This window comes from Canis aureus, chromosome 6, assembly GCF_053574225.1.
Source record: "Canis aureus isolate CA01 chromosome 6, VMU_Caureus_v.1.0, whole genome shotgun sequence".
In the NCBI taxonomy this organism is placed as follows: Eukaryota; Metazoa; Chordata; class Mammalia; order Carnivora; family Canidae; genus Canis; species Canis aureus.
The window spans coordinates 80,571,087-80,591,531 of record NC_135616.1 but is presented as its reverse complement, the minus strand read 5'-3'; the positions used below and the strand labels follow the sequence as shown (position 1 = coordinate 80,591,531).

At 37.3% G+C, this 20,445-nt stretch overlaps 3 long non-coding RNA genes across 13 annotated transcripts in view; 1 reads left to right on the top strand and 2 right to left on the bottom strand.

Moving 5' to 3' along the window:
- LOC144316536 (uncharacterized) overlaps positions 1–20,445 on the bottom strand; it is a 57,625-nt gene that overhangs the window by 6,451 nt on the left and 30,729 nt on the right. Inside the window, exon 5 of one of the 4 annotated variants that reach the window (XR_013382505.1) lies at positions 302–801. The exons of the other annotated variants lie outside the window; for them this stretch is intronic. This is a non-coding gene — a long non-coding RNA (uncharacterized LOC144316536). Of the gene's footprint in view, positions 1–301; positions 802–20,445 lie in introns of those variants that run through there. 4 annotated transcript variants of the gene reach the window in all.
- LOC144316535 (uncharacterized) lies at positions 3,339–20,274 on the top strand. 8 transcript variants are annotated; one of them, XR_013382501.1, is made up of 6 exons: positions 3,420–3,610; positions 12,806–12,977; positions 13,878–14,034; positions 17,479–18,530; positions 18,872–18,935; positions 19,374–20,274. It is a non-coding gene; the product is annotated as an uncharacterized LOC144316535 (long non-coding RNA). The 8 variants fall into 8 exon arrangements; XR_013382498.1 differs by adding an exon at positions 15,279–16,722 and having other exon boundaries at positions 3,339–3,610; positions 17,479–20,274; XR_013382497.1 differs by adding an exon at positions 15,279–16,695 and having other exon boundaries at positions 3,340–3,610; positions 17,479–20,274.
- On the bottom strand, positions 14,126–16,818 carry LOC144316537 (uncharacterized). The gene is made up of 2 exons (XR_013382508.1): positions 16,070–16,818; positions 14,126–14,561 (listed from the first exon to the last, which is right to left on the bottom strand). It is a non-coding gene; the product is annotated as an uncharacterized LOC144316537 (long non-coding RNA).

Below are 20,445 nucleotides of genomic sequence, written 5' to 3'. Positions count from 1 at the left end.
CCAATTTGATATATAAAATTAATCATTACCCCCAATGATAAGACTTAGTACAGAGTTACAGTAATCAAGGTAGCGTGACATTGGCAAAGGAATAGATAGACACAACAATCAATGAAGCTGAAGAGAATGTCCCTAAATAGTCTCACACAAGTGTGGCCAATAGGTTTTTGACACGTGCAAAAGCAATTTCAATGGAAAAAATCTTGTTAACAAAGAAGGTAAAACAACATCAGTATGCAAAAAATAAGCCTTGATCTAAACCATATTTTATATAAAAATTAACTCAAAAAGTATCATATATAAATATAGGATGTAAACTATAAATTACTTGGAAGAAAACATGGGAGGAAGCCTTTGAGACCTGAGGGTAGGCTAAGTTCTTAAATATGACACCAAAACCACAATCCACAAAACAAAGATTGATTCATTGGTCTCCAATTTGGTTTTCAAAATGAGAAATTTTGCTCTGCAAAAGGCACTGTTAAAACAATGAAAAGACAGCTATATATAGATTGGGGAGAAATATTTGCAAATCATATCTGATAAAGGACTTGAATGAAGTCCTTTAAAGAATTATGAAGGCATAACAGAAATAATACAAACAACTTAAATTTTTAAATGGGTTAGACACTTCAACAAAAAGGATATACAGATGGCAAGTAAGCACGTGAAAATGTGTTCAAAAGATGCCATTAGAGAAATTTAAAGTTAAATCATAATGAGATACAATTACACAACTTAGAATACTGACAATACCAAGTGCTGACAAGGATGCAGGACAGCTGGAACTTCCATACATTCCTAGTAGGGATGCAAAACAGTACAATTTAGCCTCAATTTAGCAGTTGCTTATAAACCTAATCTACCAGTTTCTTATAAACTTAAATATACACTTACTATATTATTCAGAATTCATACTCCAGGGTATTTACCCAGAAGATACTAAAATATATGTTCACACACAAATGTACACAAATGCTTCTAGCAGCTCTATTCATAATTGCCAAAAGCTGGAAACAATCTAGATGATTTTAAACAGCTGAGTGGATAAACAAACTGTGATAACCCATAAACTAGAATATTAGTGATAAAAAAGGAATAACTTGTTCCACGTGCAAAAACGTGGGTGAATCTCAAAGGCATTACACTGAATGAAAGAAGCAGTCTTGAGAAGTTAAGATAGTATATGATTCCTTTTCTGTGGAATTCTCAAAAAAAAAAAAAATACAGTGATGGAGAACAAACAGCAAGAGGTTGCCAGGGGTTAGAAGGAGGGGAAGTTATGATGAGGGGACACCACAAAAGAATTTTAGTGGGGTGATAGGACTGTTCTGTATGTTGATTATGGTGGTTGTTACATGAATCTATGCATGTGTTAACATTTCTAAAACTGCACACCAAAAACGTCTCACATAGGTGAGGGTGGAGCTCTTCACTCACTCGATCAAATGCAAATCTCTCCAGAAACATCTTCACAGATAACACTCATATATAATGTTTTACCAGCCATCTGGGCATCCCTTAGCCCAGTCAAGTTGACTGGGTAATTCTGGCTTAATAGAATGAGTCAGCAAGGGCTCCCTTCTCTTCAATCTTTTGAAAGAGTTTGAGAAGGATTGATGTCAGACCTTCTTTAAATATTTGTTAGAATTCACCAGTGAAGGCATCAGATACAGGGCTACTCTTTGTCAGGAGATTTTTTATTACTGATTCAATCTTACTAGTTATACTCTATTCATATTTTCTCTTTCTTTTGACAGGCTCTTCTGTTGGGCCTAATTCAGTCTTGGCAAGTTTTGTGTTTCCGGAAATTTTCCCCCCAATTTCAAAATTCTAAAAGAATAATGAGACTTATTTTACTAGCTATAAATACATCACTAAAATACCTACTGAATAACCATTCTCCTATATGCATAGTAACAGACATAAGGAATTGATATTTGGTATGTAGTATGAGTTAGAGATCATCATTCTTTTCCAAATGGGTATCCAGCAGCATTTGCTCAAAAAGATCATATTTTCCCCCAATGTACTATAGTATCATCTCTGTTGTAAATCAGGTGACTATATATGCATATATCCATTGCTGGACTTTCTACTGTGTTCTATTGATCTACTTATCTTTATGCTGGTACCACACTGACTTAACTACTTTAGCCTTATAACAAATCTTCATGACTAGTAGTGAAGTTATTTAACTTTACTCTTCAAGATTGGCTATTCTTGACACTGCACATTCCTATCACTTTTAGAGTCAGATTGTCAATTTCCACCCCAAAAAAACTGCATTGAGGGATGCCTGGGTGGCTCAGTCAGCTCAGGTCATGATCCCAGGATCCTGGGATAGAGTCCTGTGTTGGCTCCCTGCTGAGTGAGGAGGCTGCTTCTCCCTCTGCCCCTCCCCAACTCATGCTCTTGCCCTCTCCTGCATGCTCTCTCTCTCTCAAATAAATACACGAAATCTTTTTTTAAAATTGCCTGGAATTTTTATTATTGCAAGAATCTATAGATCTATTATACAGAATTTAAATCTTTATAGTATTTAATTTTCTAATCCATGAATATATTATATTCCTCTATTTATTTCTCTTTTAATTTTTTACAATGTTTTATAATCTTCCATTGCCTTTTTTAAGTTTTATTTATTTAAGTAATCTCTATACCCAACATAGGATTTGAACTGACAACCCCAAGATCAAGAGCCCCTGTACTCTTCAATTTAAAGGGCTTTTGTTACAGAGTACCTGGCTAGCTCAGTCATTAGAGCATATGACTCTTGATCTGAGGGTCTTGAGTTCAAGTGCCACATTAGGCATAGAGCTTATATTAAAAATAAAAAAAAAAAAGAATGCTCTTTTTAGAGGCATCTGGCTGGCTCAGTTGGAAGAGCATGCAACTCTTGATCATGGGATTATGGGTTCAAGCCTCATGTTGAATGTAGAGATTACAAAAAAACACAAACTTTTAAAATAAATAAATAAAAAGCTTTTGTTAGATTTGCTCCTAGAATTGGCATTTTCTGATGCTATTATAAATACTATCATTTGGAATCTTTATTTTCTAATTATTTGTGTTTAGTAAATAGAAAAATACAATTGGTATTTGTATACTGACCTCGTACTCCATGACCTTGCTAATTGCACATAAGAACTCTAATGGTTTGTAGATTCTTTGTGATTTTCTTTATATACAATCACATTACAGTTTTATCTCTCTTTTCAAGCCAAAAGCCTTTTCTTACTTTTTTCCTTTATTGAGTAGAAGTTCTGACAGTCCATAGACCTGAATTTAGGTCAGAATCTCAGGAAGCTGATATCAGAACTTCCTGACCATTTCCCTAGGGACCCTCACCAAGATACTGGTGTTTGGTGTGACGTTGAAGGGGTAAACAGGCCCCATTCAGGGAGAACAATGGTTGTTAGGGGGAGTGTCACCTGAAAGCAGTGACCAACTTTGTCTTTCCTCAAAGCATGCATATTCTGGGCCCATCTCAGCTCCCCAAACATTATATTTTCTTGACTTTGGAGAAAGTCTTTAATTCTCAAGAGTTCTGAAGCTGAATTCCTCTGCACCCCCCAAAAGAAGTCTCAGAACTCCAACTCCAGTAAAGGTGAGGACTTTCATGTGTTGTGGTTGAAACTTTTATATATATGAATATATAATTATTTACATATATGTATATAAAAATACATATATTTAGTAGAGCTGTAAAGGAGCAGTTTCTATATTATTGAAGTTAAGCCAGTATAAATTCAAATTAAAGAGTCATAAGTTTAGGGTGCTAAATGTAACTCCCATGGAAGCCACAAAGAATATAGCTATAAAATACACACAGAAGGAAATGAGATGATAATGAAAACATTTCACTATGAAAAGATCAACTAAACACAAAAGTAGATGGTAATGCAGGAAATAAGGGACAAAAACACCATAAGGCAATTAGAAAACAATGAAATGACATAAGTCCTTAGGAGTAATTACTTTAAATGTAAATTGATCTCCAATCAAGACAGATATTGGCAGAACTGAATTAAAAATCTGATCCTGGCACCTGGGTGGCTCAGTTGGTTGGGTGTCTAACTCTTGATTTTGGCTCAGGTCATGATCTCAGGGTTGTGGGATTGGACCCCCGTCAAGCTCCACTTTCAGCCTGAATCTGTTTGTTCCTCTCCCTCTGCTCCATCCCCAGCGGAGGATGCTTCTCTCTCTTTTTCTCTCATAAATAAATAAATATCTTTTTTAAAATCTGATCCAACTCTCTGCTACATGTGAGAAACTCTATTTTTTTTTTTTTGTCTTTTTCAAAAATTTTATTTTTAAGTATCTCTACACCAACTTATAACCCCAAGATCAAGAGTTACATGCTTGGGGATCCCTGGGTGGTTCAGCGGTTTAGCGCCTGTCTTTGGCCCAGGGTGCGATCCTGGAGTCCCGGGATTGAGTTCCGAGTCAGGCTCCCTGTGTGGAGCCTGCTTCTCCCTCTGCCTGTGTCTCTGCCTCTCTCTATATATCATGAATAAATAAGTAAATCTTTAAAAAAAGAGAAAAAAAAACCTCCATGCATATACTAAGCAAAAGAGAAGGTGTGGCTGAACTAAAGACAAAATGCACATTAAATAGATATTAAATCAAAAAATTTTTACAAGGGACAAAGAAGGACATTAAAAGTGTTCATTAATAAATGTTCAATACAGCAAGAAGATATAACAATTATGAACATTTACATACCTAATAACAGTTTATCAAAATATAATCAGCAAAAATTCACGGTTCAATTGAAGGGAGAAATAGTTACACAATAATAGTTGAAGAGGGCAGCCCTGGTGGCGCAGCGGTTTAGCGCCGCCTGCAGCCCAGGGCGTGATCCTGGAGACTTGGGATCGAGTTCCCCGTCGGGATCCCTGCATGGAGCCTGCTTCTCCCTCTGCCTGTATCTCTGCCTCTCTCTCTTTATCTCTCATGATAAATAAATAAAATCTTAAAAAAATTAAAAAAAAAATAATAGTTGAAGAATTCAATAACTGAGTAATGAATAAAACAACTACACAAGATCAACAAAACTGAAAAAAAACTTTAGTTAGATGGACTAAAAAAAAGAGAACAGTAAAATTACTAAAATCAGAAATGAAAGTGGAGACATTACTACCAATTCTACAGAAATAAAAAGAATTATAAGAATACTATGAAAAATTGTATGCCAATTAATTGGATAATCTATATGAAATGTCCAATTCCTAGAAACACAAAACCTACCAAGACTAAACCATGAAGAAATAGAAAATTTGAATAGATCTATACCTAGTAAAGAGATTGAATCAGTAATCAAAAATCTCCCACAGTAGCCAAAAAACACTGGACCTGATGGCTTCACTGATGAATTCTATCAAACATTTAAAGAACTAGTACCAATCCTTCTCAAACTTTTCCCAAATATTGAAGATAAAGAAATACTTCATATATCATTCTATGGGACCAATATTACCCTGATACCAAAGTCAGACAAGGACACCATAAGAAAAGAAAACTATGGCCCAATATCCTTTATGAATATTGGTACAATAATGTTCAGCAAAATAGTAGCAAACCAAATTCAATATTAGAAGGTAGATGCACCATGACCAAGTAGGATATATTCCTGGAATGCAAGGATGATTCGGCATACAAAATTTGATCAATCTAATATGCCACATCAACAGAATGAAAGAAAAACCCCGTGTGATCATCTCACTGGAGAAAAAGCATTTGACAAAATTCAACACATTTTCATGATAAAAAACTCCTACTCAATGGTCAAACACTGAAACATGTTTTCACACTTCTATTCAACATAATATTAGAAGTTCTAGCAAGAGCAAGAAAGAAAGAAAGGCAAGGCAAAGAAATAAAAGATACCCAAATAAAAGATATCAAACTTGGAAAGGAAGAAGTAAAACTTTCCGTTTGCAAATGATATGATCTTATAGGTAGAAAACCCTAAAGATTCCTCACACACACAAAAATCTGTTGGAACGAATAATTGAATTCAGTGAAGAAGGAGGATACAAAGTTAATACAAGAATTGTTGTATTTTTTACACATGAACAATGAGCAACCTGAAAAGGAAGTTATAAAAAACAATTCCATTTACAATAACATAAAAAGAATAAAATACTTAGGAATTAACAAGTAAAAGACTTATACAATGAGACCACAAAGCATTGCTGAAAGAAATGTAGAAAGACATAAATAAATGTAAATACATCCCATGTTCATGGATTAGAAAACAAAACGTTGTTGAATGTCAGTACTGCCCAAAGAAATCTATAGATTCAGTACAATCCCTATCAAAATCCCAATGACATTTTTTGAAGAAAAAGAAAAATCCATCCTAAAATTCATATGGAATACTGTGGGACTCCAGATAGCCAAAATAATCTTGAAAAAGAAAAAATGTAAGAATCACACTGATTTCAAAACTTATTACAAAGCTACAGAAATCATAACAGTGTGGTATTGGCATAAAGACAAATACAGTGCCCCAAAATAAGCCTATGGATATATGATCAAATTATTTTTGAAAAGAGTTCTAAGACCATTTAATAGGGAAAAGAACAGTCTTTTCAATCAATGGTGCCAGGGAAAACGGTTATCCACATGAAAAAGAATGAAGTTGGACACTTACTTTACCCTATATACAAAAATTAGCTCCAAATGTATCAAGAACCTGAATGTAAGATCTAAAATAATGAAACCGTTAAAAGAAAACACAAGCAAAAAGCTTTACAGCATTGGATTCAGCAATAATTTTCTGGATATGACACCAAAGTCACAAGTAACAAAAGAGAAAATAGACAAATTGGACTCCATGAAAATTTTAAATTTTGTGCACCATAAAGACAGTATCAAAAAAAAAAAACATTAACAACCAGAATATATAGAGTAGCTCTAAAACACAAAACAACCTGATTAAGAAATAGACAAAGGACTTGAGTACACTTTTCTCCAAAGAAGATATATAAATGGCCAATAAGCGCATGAAAAGACACTTGACATCATTAGAGGAAAGTAAATCAAAACTACAATGAGATATCATCTGATACCCACTAGGATGGCCACTATCTAAGAAAAGAAGAAAAAAAAAAGAAACAGGGGGCACCTGGGTGGCTCAGTTGGTTAAACATCTGACTCTTGGTTACAGCGCAGGTCATGGTCTCATGGGTTGTGAGATCAAGCCCTACATCAGGCTCTGCATTCAGCAAGGAGCCTCCTTGAAGATTGTCCCCTCTCCCCCTGCCCCTACTTGTGCTTTCCCTCATTCTCTCTCTCTCAAATAAAATAAATCTGTTAAAAAAAAAAAAACAGCGAGTGTTGGTGTGGATATGGAACAATTGAAGCCCTTGTGTACCATTGGTGGGAATGTAAAATGGCACAGCCACCATGGAAAATAGTATGACAGTTCCTCAAAAAATTAAAAATAGTGGGATCCCTGGGTAGCTCAGCAGTTTGGCGCCTGCCTTCAACCCAGGGCATGATCCTGGAGTCCCGGGATCGAGTCCTGCATTGGGCTCACTGCGCGGAGCCTGCTTCTCTCTCTCTCTCGCTCTGTCTCTCATAAATAAAATAAAATCTTTTTTAAAAATTAAAAATAGAATTACCATATGATCCAGAAATTCCACTTACGGGTATATACCTACCCCCCAAGTTGAAAGCAGAATCTTAAAAAGATATTTGTACACCCATGATCATAGCATAATTCACAGTAGCTAAAACAGGGAAGCAACCCAAGTATCTATCAATGGATGGATGGGTAAGCAAATATGGTGTATGTGCACAATGGAATATTATTCAGCCTTAAAAGGAAGGAAACTCATGCACACACACACACATACACACTGGAAGAAAACTGCAATATGCTACAACATATGAACCCTGAGGACATCATGCTAAGTGAACTAAGCCAGTCACAAAAAGACAAATACTGCATGATTCCATTTATGTGAAGTACGTAGAGCAGTCAAAACCATAAAGACAGAAAGTATAATGGTGGTTTCCGGGAGCTGGGGGGGGGAGGGGGGAATGGGAAGTTGATGTTTAATGAGTATAGAGTTTCAGTTTTACAAGACGGAAAGAACTATGGGGATGGATGGTGGCAATGGTTGTATAACAATATGAATATTTAAATATCACTGAAGAGTACACTTAAAAGTGGTAATAATAAATAATAAATAATTTTTAAAAGTGGTTAAAATGGTTTGGGGGGGAGAGAAAAGAAAAAGAAAGGAAGGAAGGAAAGAAAGGGAGAGAGAAAGGGAAGGAAGAGGGAGTAGCCAAATTAATTTCAGACAAAGCAGACTTAAAGCAAGGAAAACTATCAGAGTTTTTTCAGTATATTACATAATGATAATGGAAGTAATTTCTCACAATGACATAACAGTTCTTAATGTGTATGCACCGAAAAACAGAGCATCAAAGTAAATGAAGCAAAGACTGATAGAACTGCAAGGAGAAAGAGATGAATCTACTATCATAGTTGGAAACCTCAACACCACTCTCAGAAATGGACAGATCCAGCAGACAGAAAATCAGTAAGGATATAGTTGATCTCAACAACACTATCAATCAACTAGCCATAATTGACTTCTGCAGACTACTTCATCTAACAATAGCTGAGCACATACTCTTCTCAAGTTTACATGGAGTGTTCACCAAGATTGACCATACTCTGGGCCATAAGATACATCTTAACAAATTTAAAGGAACATAAAAAGAACCCAGTAGAATGAAATCATAATTACCTTATATTTTTATTGCCTTTAGTTTCTGTTTTTATTTTCCACTTGCCATCTCATATATTACTATTCTATTCTCAGTGTTTCTTTGACATTCTATTTTACACCAACACATGAACAGGCATATATATAGATTAAAAATTGTTTAGAAGCCCTAGTTTTAATAGTAGCCATTTCCATCAATTATCACTAACAATTATATATGTAGCAACAGACTTCTGGAGAGATCAAAAGCTCAGTCATTTCCCACAACGTATATTACTTAGCCCTGACCATGCTGGCATGAGTCTTAAGAAGGTTTTGAATGTATTTTAAAAGTATCTCATTTTTTTAAAAAAGGATAAAATCAAAAGTTGTAAGAATTTATTAAGCACCCATTGTATTGTCAGCACTATGTTTAAATGCCATGGGGAGCACAAAGAAAAAATAGCTTCTTCCTTCACAGAACTTACTGCTAATAGAGGAGACAAGACTGACAAATATAAGGCAATGGAAGAATGAAAAAACAACTGGCTCTAAGTATTCATATTCATAAACCATAAAAGAAAAAACTTTTTTTGAGAAAAATCTTTCAAATAAAAAGAAACATGTTTATGTTCTACCATCTGAGTTGCCTTCCCTAAAAACTGAAAACTTTATGAATGCTGCACTGAAATAGCAAAATTCAGGGCAGAGGGGCCAGAGAGGGGAAAGATTTTTAAAAACAGAAATTACACAATGTCTGCTCTCGGGCCACAGTGGAATTAAACTAGAAATCAATAACAGAAAGAAGACTGGAAAATCCAAAATACATGGAGCTTAAGCCAAGAAAACACTTCTGAATAACACATGGGTCAGAGAAGAAATCTTAAAATATTTTGAACTAACTGAAAATGAAAATATAACTTATCAAATTTTGTGGGATACAGTGAAAACAGTGCTTAAAGGAAATTTTATAGCATTGAGTGCATATATTAGAAAAGAAGAAAGACTAAAACCAATAATCTTAAGTTTCTATCTTGAGAAATTAGAAAAAGAGCAAATTAAATCCATAGTAAGCAGGAGAAAAGAAATAATAAGAATCATAACAGAAATCAATGAAACGGAAAACAGGAAATCAATAGAGAAAATAAAAACAAAATCTAGTTCTTTGAAAAGATCAATAAAATCAATAAGCCCCTAGCCAGGGTAACTAAGAAAAAAAAGAGAGAGAAAGAACACCAATTACTAATAACAGAAATGAAAGAGGGGACATTACTACAGATTCCATGGGAAGCAAAAGGATAATAAAAAGAATACTAACAATTATCTATGCCCACAAATTTGATAACCTAGATGAAATACGCTAATTCCTTGAAAGACACAATCCACCAAAACTCACAAGAAGGAATAGATGATCTGAATAGGACTATATCTATTAAATTGAGTTAATAATTAATAACCTTACAAAACAAGAGCACCAGGCCCAGGTGGGTTTGCTGGAGAATTCTACCTAACATTTAAGTAATTAAAACAAATTTTACACAACCTCTTCCAGAAAATAGAAGAGGAAACATTTCTCAACTTAGTTTATGAGACTGATATTACTCTAATAACCAAAATCACAGAAAATACACGAAAACAAAATAACTCTTATGAACTTAGATACAAAAATCCTCAACGAAAATATGGCAAATTGAATCCAACAATGTAAAAAAGAGTTACATACCATGACCAGGTAGGATTTATCCCAGGCATGCAAAGCTGGTTTAACATCTAAAATCAGCTAATGTAATCCATCACATCAACAGATTGAAAAAGATTATCAGATGCAGAAAAAGCTTTTTGACAAAATCCACCTCCTTTTCAACACTGTACTGGAAGTACTTACGAATGCAATAAAGAAAAGGAAAGGAGAGTATACAAATTGAGAGGAAAGACAACCAACTATCCTTGTTTGCAAATGACATGATCACTTATTTAACAAATCCAAAATAATTAACCAAAAAAACCCCTCCTGGAACTAATAAGCAATTATAGCAAGGTTGCAGGACACAAGGTTAACATATGAAAGTCAATCACCTTTCTATATACCAGTAATGAACAAATGGAATTTAAAGTTAAAAACATAATATTTACATTAGCTCCCTTCCCAAAATAAAATACTTAGATATAAATCTAACAAAATATGTGAAAGATATATATGAGGAAAACTACAAAATTTTGAACAAAATCAAAAAGAAAAAAAAGTGAAGATTTCATGTTCGTGTATAGGAAGACTCAATGTTGTCAAATATCAGTTCTTCCCAACTTAATATGTAGATTCAGTGCAACCCCAATGCAAAAAGTCAGGAAGGTATTTTATGGATATTGACAAACTGATTCAAAAGTCTATAGGAAGAGGCAAAAGACCCAGAATAGCCAACACAATACTAAAGGAGAAGAACAAAGTTGAAGGACGGAAGGTAACATGAGAGAATACCTAGACAACCTTGGGTATGGTGATGACATTTTGGATATAATACCAAAGGCATGACATATGAAATAATTGATAACTTAGACTTCATTAAAATTTAAATCTTATAAACATAAAATTGTTATAAATTTTATACATCTTCATACACAATATCAAGAGAACTAGAAGGCAAACCATAGATTGGGAGAAAATATTTGCAAAAGATACATCTGATAAAAGACTGTCATCCAAAACATACAAAGAACTCTTAAAATTCAGTACGAAAACAGGAGCGCCTGTGTGACTCAGTAGGTTAAGCATCCAACTCTTGATTTCAGCTAAGGTCATGATCTTAGGGTCGTGGGATAGAGTCCTGAGTAGGTCTCTACACTCAGTAGGGAGTCTCTTGTCCCTCTGCCTATGCTCCTCCCACCCCATCATGTGCTCTCTCTCTTTCTCTCTCATAAATAAATATATATTTTTTTAATAAAAAATAAAATTCAAAAAAACAGTAGGAAAACAAGCAGCCCAATTAAAATATGAACCAAAGACCTTAGTAGACACCTAACCAAAGAAGATACATAAATGGCAAACAAGCATATGAAAAGATGTTCCACATCATATGCCATCAAGGAAATGAAAATTAAAACAACAATGAGAAATACCACTACAAACCTCTCAGAATGGCCAACATCCAGAACCAAATGCGGTGAGGACGTGGATCAACAGGAACTCTGATATTATCACGGGGATGCAGAATGGTACAGCAACTTTGGAAGACAGTGTGGTGGTTTTATGCAAAACTAAATGTACTCTTAACATACAATTAAGAAATTGAAAAAAAATTAAGAAATTGAGCTCCTTGGTATTTATCCAAAGGAGAAACGTGTCCACACAAAAGTCTGTACATGGATATTTCTGGCAGCTTTGTTCATAAGTGGACAAACTTGGAAGCAACCCAGATGCCCTTTGGTAGGTGAATGGGTAAATAAATCATGGTACAACCAGATGATAGAATATTATTCAGTGCTAAAAATAAGTAAGCTATCAAGTCTTGAAAATTCATCTTGCCAAGTGAAAGAAGCCAATATGAAACGGCTACTCACTAGATGATTCCAACTATATGACATCTGGAAAAGGCAAAACTGTAGAGAAAGTTAAAAACATCAGTGGTTTCCAGGGATTAGGAGAGAGGGAGGGATGCATAGGACTGGGGATTTTTAGGGCAGTGGAAAACACTCTGTAAGATATCATAATAATGGGTACATGTCATTTATACCTTTGTCCAAACCCATAGAATACACCCCAAGACTGAACCATAATGTAAACTATCACTTTAAGTGATAGAGCTGCGTTAATGTAGGTTCATCAGTTGTACAAATACACCACTCTGGGGAGTGATGTTGATCATAGGGGAGGCTATGCATATGTAGGGGTGGGAGGTATATCAAAAATCCCTGTACTGTCCTCTGAATTTAGCTGTGAACCTAAAACTACTCTTTTTAAAGTGTTTTTTTAAAGAGTGCTACTTATACAAGTAAACTGTGTAGTGTTAACTTCCTTGATTCATGAAAAAAATCTTACTGTCAAATGAAAACTTTTTTCAATAATGTATAAATTGCAGACATCTGAACATACATCCAAGGATCACAGATTGAGAAACAACTCTATGAGCTTCCAACCCCAACACCATGAAAGACTTCCTATGGATATTCATCACTGCAACAGTAATGATGTTCTCAATTCTCTTTTTCATCAGAGAAAATCCCTTTGATACTATAAGTTTCCTATCTTTCGTGAGTACCAGAAATGATAGGTGGGACAAAGTTGAAATCCCTTGACTTAAAAAAAAACAGAGATATTATCTAAGTATCTATTTGTGTGAAATTCTCACAAACATTGTAGACATTCAAAGAAAAAAGATAATAAAGCTTGAGGACTCAACATATCATTTTTCTTTGATGGAGACAATAGGGAATGTGGCACTCTAGAAGAAAGAATTTTGGGCTGGGAAAAAATAACACCTAGTTAATACTTCAGCAAAGTTGGCCCTTTTTAAAGACTAATTGATGAGATATAAATTTTAAAAGGTTTTGTTTAATAAGTTTCTCATTTTAGAAAATTTCCTTCAGATTCAAAGTTATATATCCCCCCCATTTTTTACAATAGAATATTGAATTTCAGAAAAGCTAAGTCATTTATCTAAGCCAAGAAAAAGTCTAAAGAGTTGAGAAAATTGCACGAAAACCCAGAAAAGGGAGAGTGGCAAACAAATGTGGAAGGGTGAAGTGCCCAACAGGAAAGAGCTCAGATTGGGACAATGGGGTGGAATTACCTTGTCTCCTGAGTCTCTCACACTTAATATATGTCCTGCCCCTCGTGGTCCCTATATCAGGCCGTCATCACAGGGATGACTGTGAGTGAAGAATGACATAGACTGACATTGTCTAATTTCCTACATTTAACCCAGGAGAGCTAAAGAAATCCCAATTCCCTTCACCCCAGGACTCTTGTACAACCTGTACAAGAACCCCACGTGTAGAACTTGTTTAGAAAATAAGGAAGAAACTGAATTCAGCTCTGAGCAACCTTCCCTGTCTCCTGGAGATATTTCACTGTGTTATACAAAGGGAATCCATGCAACCATTATCCCCAAAGGGCTTGGATCATAGAGCTAAAATTTGCTTTTTTCTCAGGAGGAAAGGGAGATGGTAGCTTGGCAGAGAGCCCGGATGCAGATCCACCCCGGTAGAACCAACCCCTTGGAAACCTTCAAAAATATGCAGAAAAACTCAGAACTGCTCAAAAATATAAACTCCCATATCTTGATTGGAGCTCCTCCTATGAAAAAAAGTGAGTATGCACAAGGGGTATGGAACGTGCTGGTGGGTCAGACGACAGTAGAGACAGAAGCCAGTAGAAAGGAAATGGACCCATGACAGTATTTGATATGGCAGGTCACTCTTCTCTTAACATTCCCCAGTTGCTTACAGAACCCCAAACTCTTCAGGTTTTCCTCCAGCTTCACTAGTAGATCTTTGGTCTCTTTTGCTGCTTTGTCCTCTCTGTCCAGTGTCTAAAGGTCACTGTCTTGGTGACCTCGGCTAGTCTCAGCCTTAACTGCCATCCATATGCTAATTATTCTCTCAAAATGATAGCTCCAGCTGAGGTCTGTGCGTGGTCCTCACTGACTTCGCAGCAATCGTGTCACTTTTCCCCTGTTGCTGGTAACTGTGCTAGCGTCTGTCATGAAGTCTAAGGCTAGAGGATATATGGCTTTTATCTGTCAGCTCAACCAGGACTCTGATTCTCTTGCTGAATAAGCTTCATTCTGGCATTGTGTGCCCTTCTGAGGTCCAGCTCTGGCACTCATTGATCCCCTTAAGTCGCAAATGGTATTTGATAAGAAAAAAAAATAAACCTTTGGACAGAATAAGCATTAACTGACTTAAACACTTTAAGAATCCAAAGGACAGTGCTAAGCTATTTATTATGTCAATAAAATAAGATTAAGCCCAAGAGGGCTTAAGTTTGTTGGTCTTAAAAATACAAAGAACTCCCAGCAAGGAAGAACTACTTTTTAATTTAAGTTTAAATGCACTTTTTGGAAGATTTTTATTCATTTATTTGAGAGAGAGAGCATGAGTAGGAAGGTGGGGTAGAGGGAGAGGGAAAAGCAGACTCCCCACTGAGCAGGGGGCGGGAGCCTGATGCTGGACTTAATCCCAGGACGCTGGGATCATGACCTGAGCCCAAGGCAGATGCTTAACCTACTGAGCCCCCCAGGTGCCCCAGTTTAAATGCATTTTTTAATTGAATGCATTTGAAATATCAGTCTGAACCCATGATGTGTTTTATCTTTAGAAAATATATTTTTAGCTCTGTCCACTAGGCCCCAGAAATGACGCATTAGCAATGAGTACCCATTATATAAATACCATTTTATGCTAAAAGAACCAGTTCACCTTGTAAAAGATGGCTGATTCCAGGCCCAAGGCAGGAAATGTCATACCAGATATCAAAGAATCTTTCAAAAATAACTAAAGTTGAGGGGTGCCTAAGTGGCCATCAGTTAAGTGTCTCACTCTTGCTTTCAGCTCGGGTCATGATCCCATGAGTATTGAGGTCAAGCCCCACATGTTGCTCTGTGTCCAGCCTGGCATCCAGCCCCTCAGGGAAGACTCCATGCTCAGCGGGGAGTCTGCCTGAGATTCTCTCCCACTCCCCTCTCCCACTCTAAAATAAATAAATAAATCTTTTGAAAAAAAGAAAAATGACTAAAATTGTATTAAATGGGCTCATGATCCAACTTCAAGAGGCTCCTTGCCTAAGATAGGACAATTTGAACATTGATAAGGATAAAATTTGAAACAAAATTCATGAGTTGATTGATTGAATGATTGATTCAATCAATTCAATTCATGAGTTGATTGAATATCAAAGAAATAAAAACAAAAAAACCAAAAGCCAACTAGCCAATTTTGTCATCATTGGAGAATGCTGGGAAACCAATCCATTATTTTGAAAGCTAGTAAACAAAGGGAAATAATAAAATACTTCTCTCACTTTACCACTGGGTAACCAAAGAGGAGATTAGGGAAATTTTTACTTCATAGAAACATTCCCAGATGATGAATGGCGAAGGAATGTTTGACTTAGAGTATCACCATATTACAACCGCTAGAGTATTGATGGATCTAGACACTGAGCACCAAAGGCCGCTAACATCCTAAAAACAGAAACCATTTGCCATTGTGCCCCTTATGATGGAAGAACATATCACCAAACCATGAAATATTATTGCCAGATAAATCTAAGCTGAGCTTGGTCAAATCACCATGTCCGTATTTTCTATAAAATTCTTTTCATACAAGCCTTATTCTTTTACCAAAGAGTATGATTTTTTCTTCGATCCCTCTGAAGATTGATGTAATATATTTGAAATGTTCTTCATTTCACTGTTCCCCGATTATATTTTTGGAGTTTCTTTTTCCAGTTGAGTTGTTGTTTTTCTTCCATTACGTTGGTGATTCTTGTTTCATAAATATATTCAAATGTTTGATGATTCTTGTTTCAGATCTATATCCAAGGATCTAGAATGAACAGTGTAATTCTCTACAAATAACCACCCTTCTTGCCTCTCTGTCGAAGCATGTTGTGATTGTAGAAGCCTCGTTAGGTAACGGAGGGGGGGCAGTAAAGAACGTGGGAAGCAGATCTTCTGGGTGAAGTGTCCTGCTATCTCTCCTAGTATAACCCTAAGTCATCTGGGAGATTTCTCCCATTTACCTGCTTAGATGCTCTGTCACCCTCTACATTTTTGAACGTCTACTTGAGGGAACCTGAAGGTGAATGCCACAGTCAGCCGTGTCACCCTCTTTTCCCCCTTTGTTGCCTAGAATTCTTGGCTGAAGTTCTGATGTTCTCTCCAGCCCCAGGACTCACACCCTGGGCTTTTGCCTGGCAGACCTTCCACTTTATTTAGACAGAAATCCTTAGGACGTTAGCCTGGGGGCAAGTGTTGCTACCATCAGCCCCTTGGTGATCACTGGTCTAGTGGTTTTGGAAACAGTTCTGTAATTATCCAAGTGACCATCCTAGAGCCCATACTTCTGTGTTTGGTGGCTCAAACTTAGAAATTCTCTGAGGCTTTTGATACAGATGCATCTGTGTAGTTGTTTTTTCTGTGTCTTTTGGGCTGTAAATTCTTTTTTTAAAATTTTTATTTATTTATGATAGTCACACAGAGAAAGAGAGAGAGGCAGAGACGTAGGCAGAGGGAGAAGCAGTCTCCATGCACCGGGAGCCCGAGTGGGATTCGATCCCGGGTCTCCAGGATCGCACCCTGGGCCAAAGGCAGGCGCCAAACCGCTGCGCCACCCAGGGATCCCTGGGCTGTAAATTCTACTTAGATTTCTCCACCAATCCTGTTCCTATTCTATCTTCCAGGAATTCTCCAAATATTAATGATTCTCTCGTGGCAATCTTCCTGGTTTCTCAGTGGGATTTTGAGTGGGAAGAGACATAGATGCAGTGTTTTTAGCTTATCTTCTGCATCTATTTCTCCTACAATAGTTATACAGAGATATATTTTTTTTAACTCACAACTTATGGCCAGATATTAACTCCTAATACAGTCCATAGCCAGGCCTGAGGGAGAGAAAATTTAAAGCAATCACAGGAACAAGTAAAGTTAGCATATGGAAAGACCTAAGAAAGTATTATAACCTCACACATAGCAATTGTTTTCCTCACTTCTCTAACTTGTTAAAGGTTCTCTTTTCTCTCCAATCCTAGAACTGCTGACCATAGGGATTTCCTCAGTTCAACATCCCCATGGCAGCTCCCTCTTGGACACCCTGCAATCTCTCTTCTTTGCTTCCTCCTCATCTGAGCGGAAACACTTCATTGTCGTAGTACACCTGGCAGATCCTGACCCCAAGTGGCTTGGTCAAATGATCTCCAACATCTCAACCTTATTTAAACTGTATATCCAGGCAGGACAGCTAGTAGTGATCAATACACCTCTTACAAGCTATCTTCTCTTAAACAACTTAAAGAAAAACTTTAATGACATCCCAGCCCATGTAGCCTTCTACTCCAAGCAGAAAATGGATTATGCCTTCCTCATGAACTTTGCTACCAACCACTCTGACTATTTCCTGATGATCGCAGATGATGTGAAATGTGCTCCAGGATTTGTCACCCAGATAGCTACTATAGTGTCTGCCTGGGAAAACAGACTTTGGATGACTCTGAACTTCTCTCAGCTCGGCTTCATTGGAAAACTCTTTCATACTAGAGACCTTCCCCGTTTAGTTCAATTCCTTCTCCTCTTCTGCCAAGAAATGCCCTGTGACTACCTCCTCTCTAATTTTTATGACCTTCTCATACAACAAACACCAATCCAGTTCTTCCCTTCCCTTTTTCAGCCCATGGGTAATTACTCCTTTGAGGGCAAATTCAAGAGCCTCAAAGATAAAGAGTTTGAGGAAAATGACCCTAGTTCTCCCAGCAACCCTGCTGCTTCCATCTACACTAACCTGAAAGTTGCCAATATCTCTGTTCTCGTGAATGCCTATAGCTTAGATAAGAATTTCTTTTATGCCAAATCGGCTGAGGCTGGCAATCATCTGACTGTGGTTTTGGATGTACCTGCCAGAGTATCCCGAGTTCAAGTGCTGACTGGCTCTCACCTAAAAGGCAAGAATCACCTGGAAGAGGGACAAGTAGAACTGGGCTATGATGCTACTAATAGAGTCCATGACTGTGATGACTATATTCTCCTGGGGCTACTGGAAAATGGCACCCTGAATAAGCAGGTGTTATCTACTGAGTCTGGAAAGAAGGTAAAATGTGTGAGACTGCTTGTGATAGCCACTCCACCCTCTGGAATAATAGTCAGGCACATCAACCTGTGGACTAAGTGAAATGTAATAATAGTGAAGAAGCCATTGGGAGTTCTGGGAGGGATCAGATTGGTGGTTAGAATTTACAGAGATTAAAAAATTTTAAAAATTAAAGTCTTGAAATTGGTCAAGGACATCTCACTCTTGGGTCCTTTCAAGACTTAATACAGAAACACAGCATGTTGAAAGGCAGACTGAAGATTATAAACATCCTCTTGGTCCCAGAGAGACTAGTGGAAGAGGCAGGATTCTTAACCCTCCCCTGGTTTTCTATCCAAAAGGATCTACCATACCAAATTCTTCCCCTGGGGCAAGAACACAGACTTCTAGAGACAACAGGAATAGGTGAGTAACTGAGGCTCATATCCCAAGACTCTAGCAGTGCATGAGAGAAGACAGAGCATCTTTCCAACAGTCAAGAAATAGTCACTAAAGGCTGAACTTCCCATGTGACCAAAAAATATTGGTTGGTCAGGAGAGGAGCGTGATTGTTTTCTCCGTGAGCTCATTATCCAATTACAAGGCAGTCATTCATTTGATACGTATTTACTGGGAAACCTTTGTATTGGGCAGAGTTATCTCCTACATGGTCACCTAATATGTCAGGGTATTCCTTTTTAAATAGCATCAAAATCGCTAAAAAATAATTTTCTCTAATTTTTGGTTGTGCCTATCTCCACAACCTGGGACTATAAGGTAACTGGGATGTTTCTGATAGGAAAAACTTTGGATATTTTACTAACATTTTTTCAGTTCAGCTTTGCTATAATATCTCTGTTCCAGGAAAAATCTGAGCTCTAAGCAGGCCCTGAACTCAACTAATGTGCAGTGTTTGGTTTTCGCTGGCTGGAGAACCATAAATGATCCATGAAGGGGAGAATAAAGGAAAAAGAAAAGGCCACTTTAAGAGGAATATTTGGAAAGAAATGAAATAAAAAACCAGGCAGTATGTGCAAATGAGCTGTAATAAAAATGGATAGAGCTGGAGAATTTGGAAACAGGCTAATGGGATGGAAATAAGGAGAGAGGGCAGCCCGGGTGGCTCAGCGGTTTAGTGCCGCCTTTGGCCCAGGGCATGATCCTGGAGACCCGGGATCAAGTTCCACGTTGGGTTCCCTGCGTGGAGCCTGCTTCTCCCTCTGCCTGTGTCTCTGCCTCTCTCTGTGTGTGTCTCTCAGGAATAAATAAATAAAATCTTAAAAAAAAAAGAAAGAAAGAAGGAGAGAGATGTGGAGGAAGCCAAACAAAGACGAGAGGGAGAAGCTTTGGGAGCATCAAATGCAGGGAAATGGGGCAAGTGTATATGGTAGCCATGAAAAGGTATTGTTGAAATCTCCTGCTACAAGCATCATGACTAACTGATGCTCCACTGCTATTCTCTGGGTCCACCACAGTGTTGGTGCCAAAGCCATACTTCCCACAGAATGCTCCCAGCCAGCGAGTGACTACAGCAAGGGTACTAGCAAGGCCCATCCTGGTAAGATGGGGGACTCCTCTAACAGGTGACACTAGCTCAAGGACTCTCCGTCAGTCTGTTTGAAGCTTTCTTGGAACAATGCTGCAGCCCCAGACATTCGTAGCAATTTCTTCCCTCTCTGTCACCTTCCACAGTTGTCAGACCTTCACTACAATCTGAAGCCTCTTCGTGCCTTCTCCCCCAATAATAAAACTCTTGGATGACTAATCCTATTTTCATGTCAGCTTCTTGGCAGGTGTGAACTAATACAAAGGGTACTGAGAGTATTCTGAGGAACTGATAGTAAGGTGAGGATTTGGGACTGGCTACTCAGGACGTTGTGGAAATAGAGGTTGAAAGAGATTAATAGAACCTGTCATCACTATTGACAAAATAGGC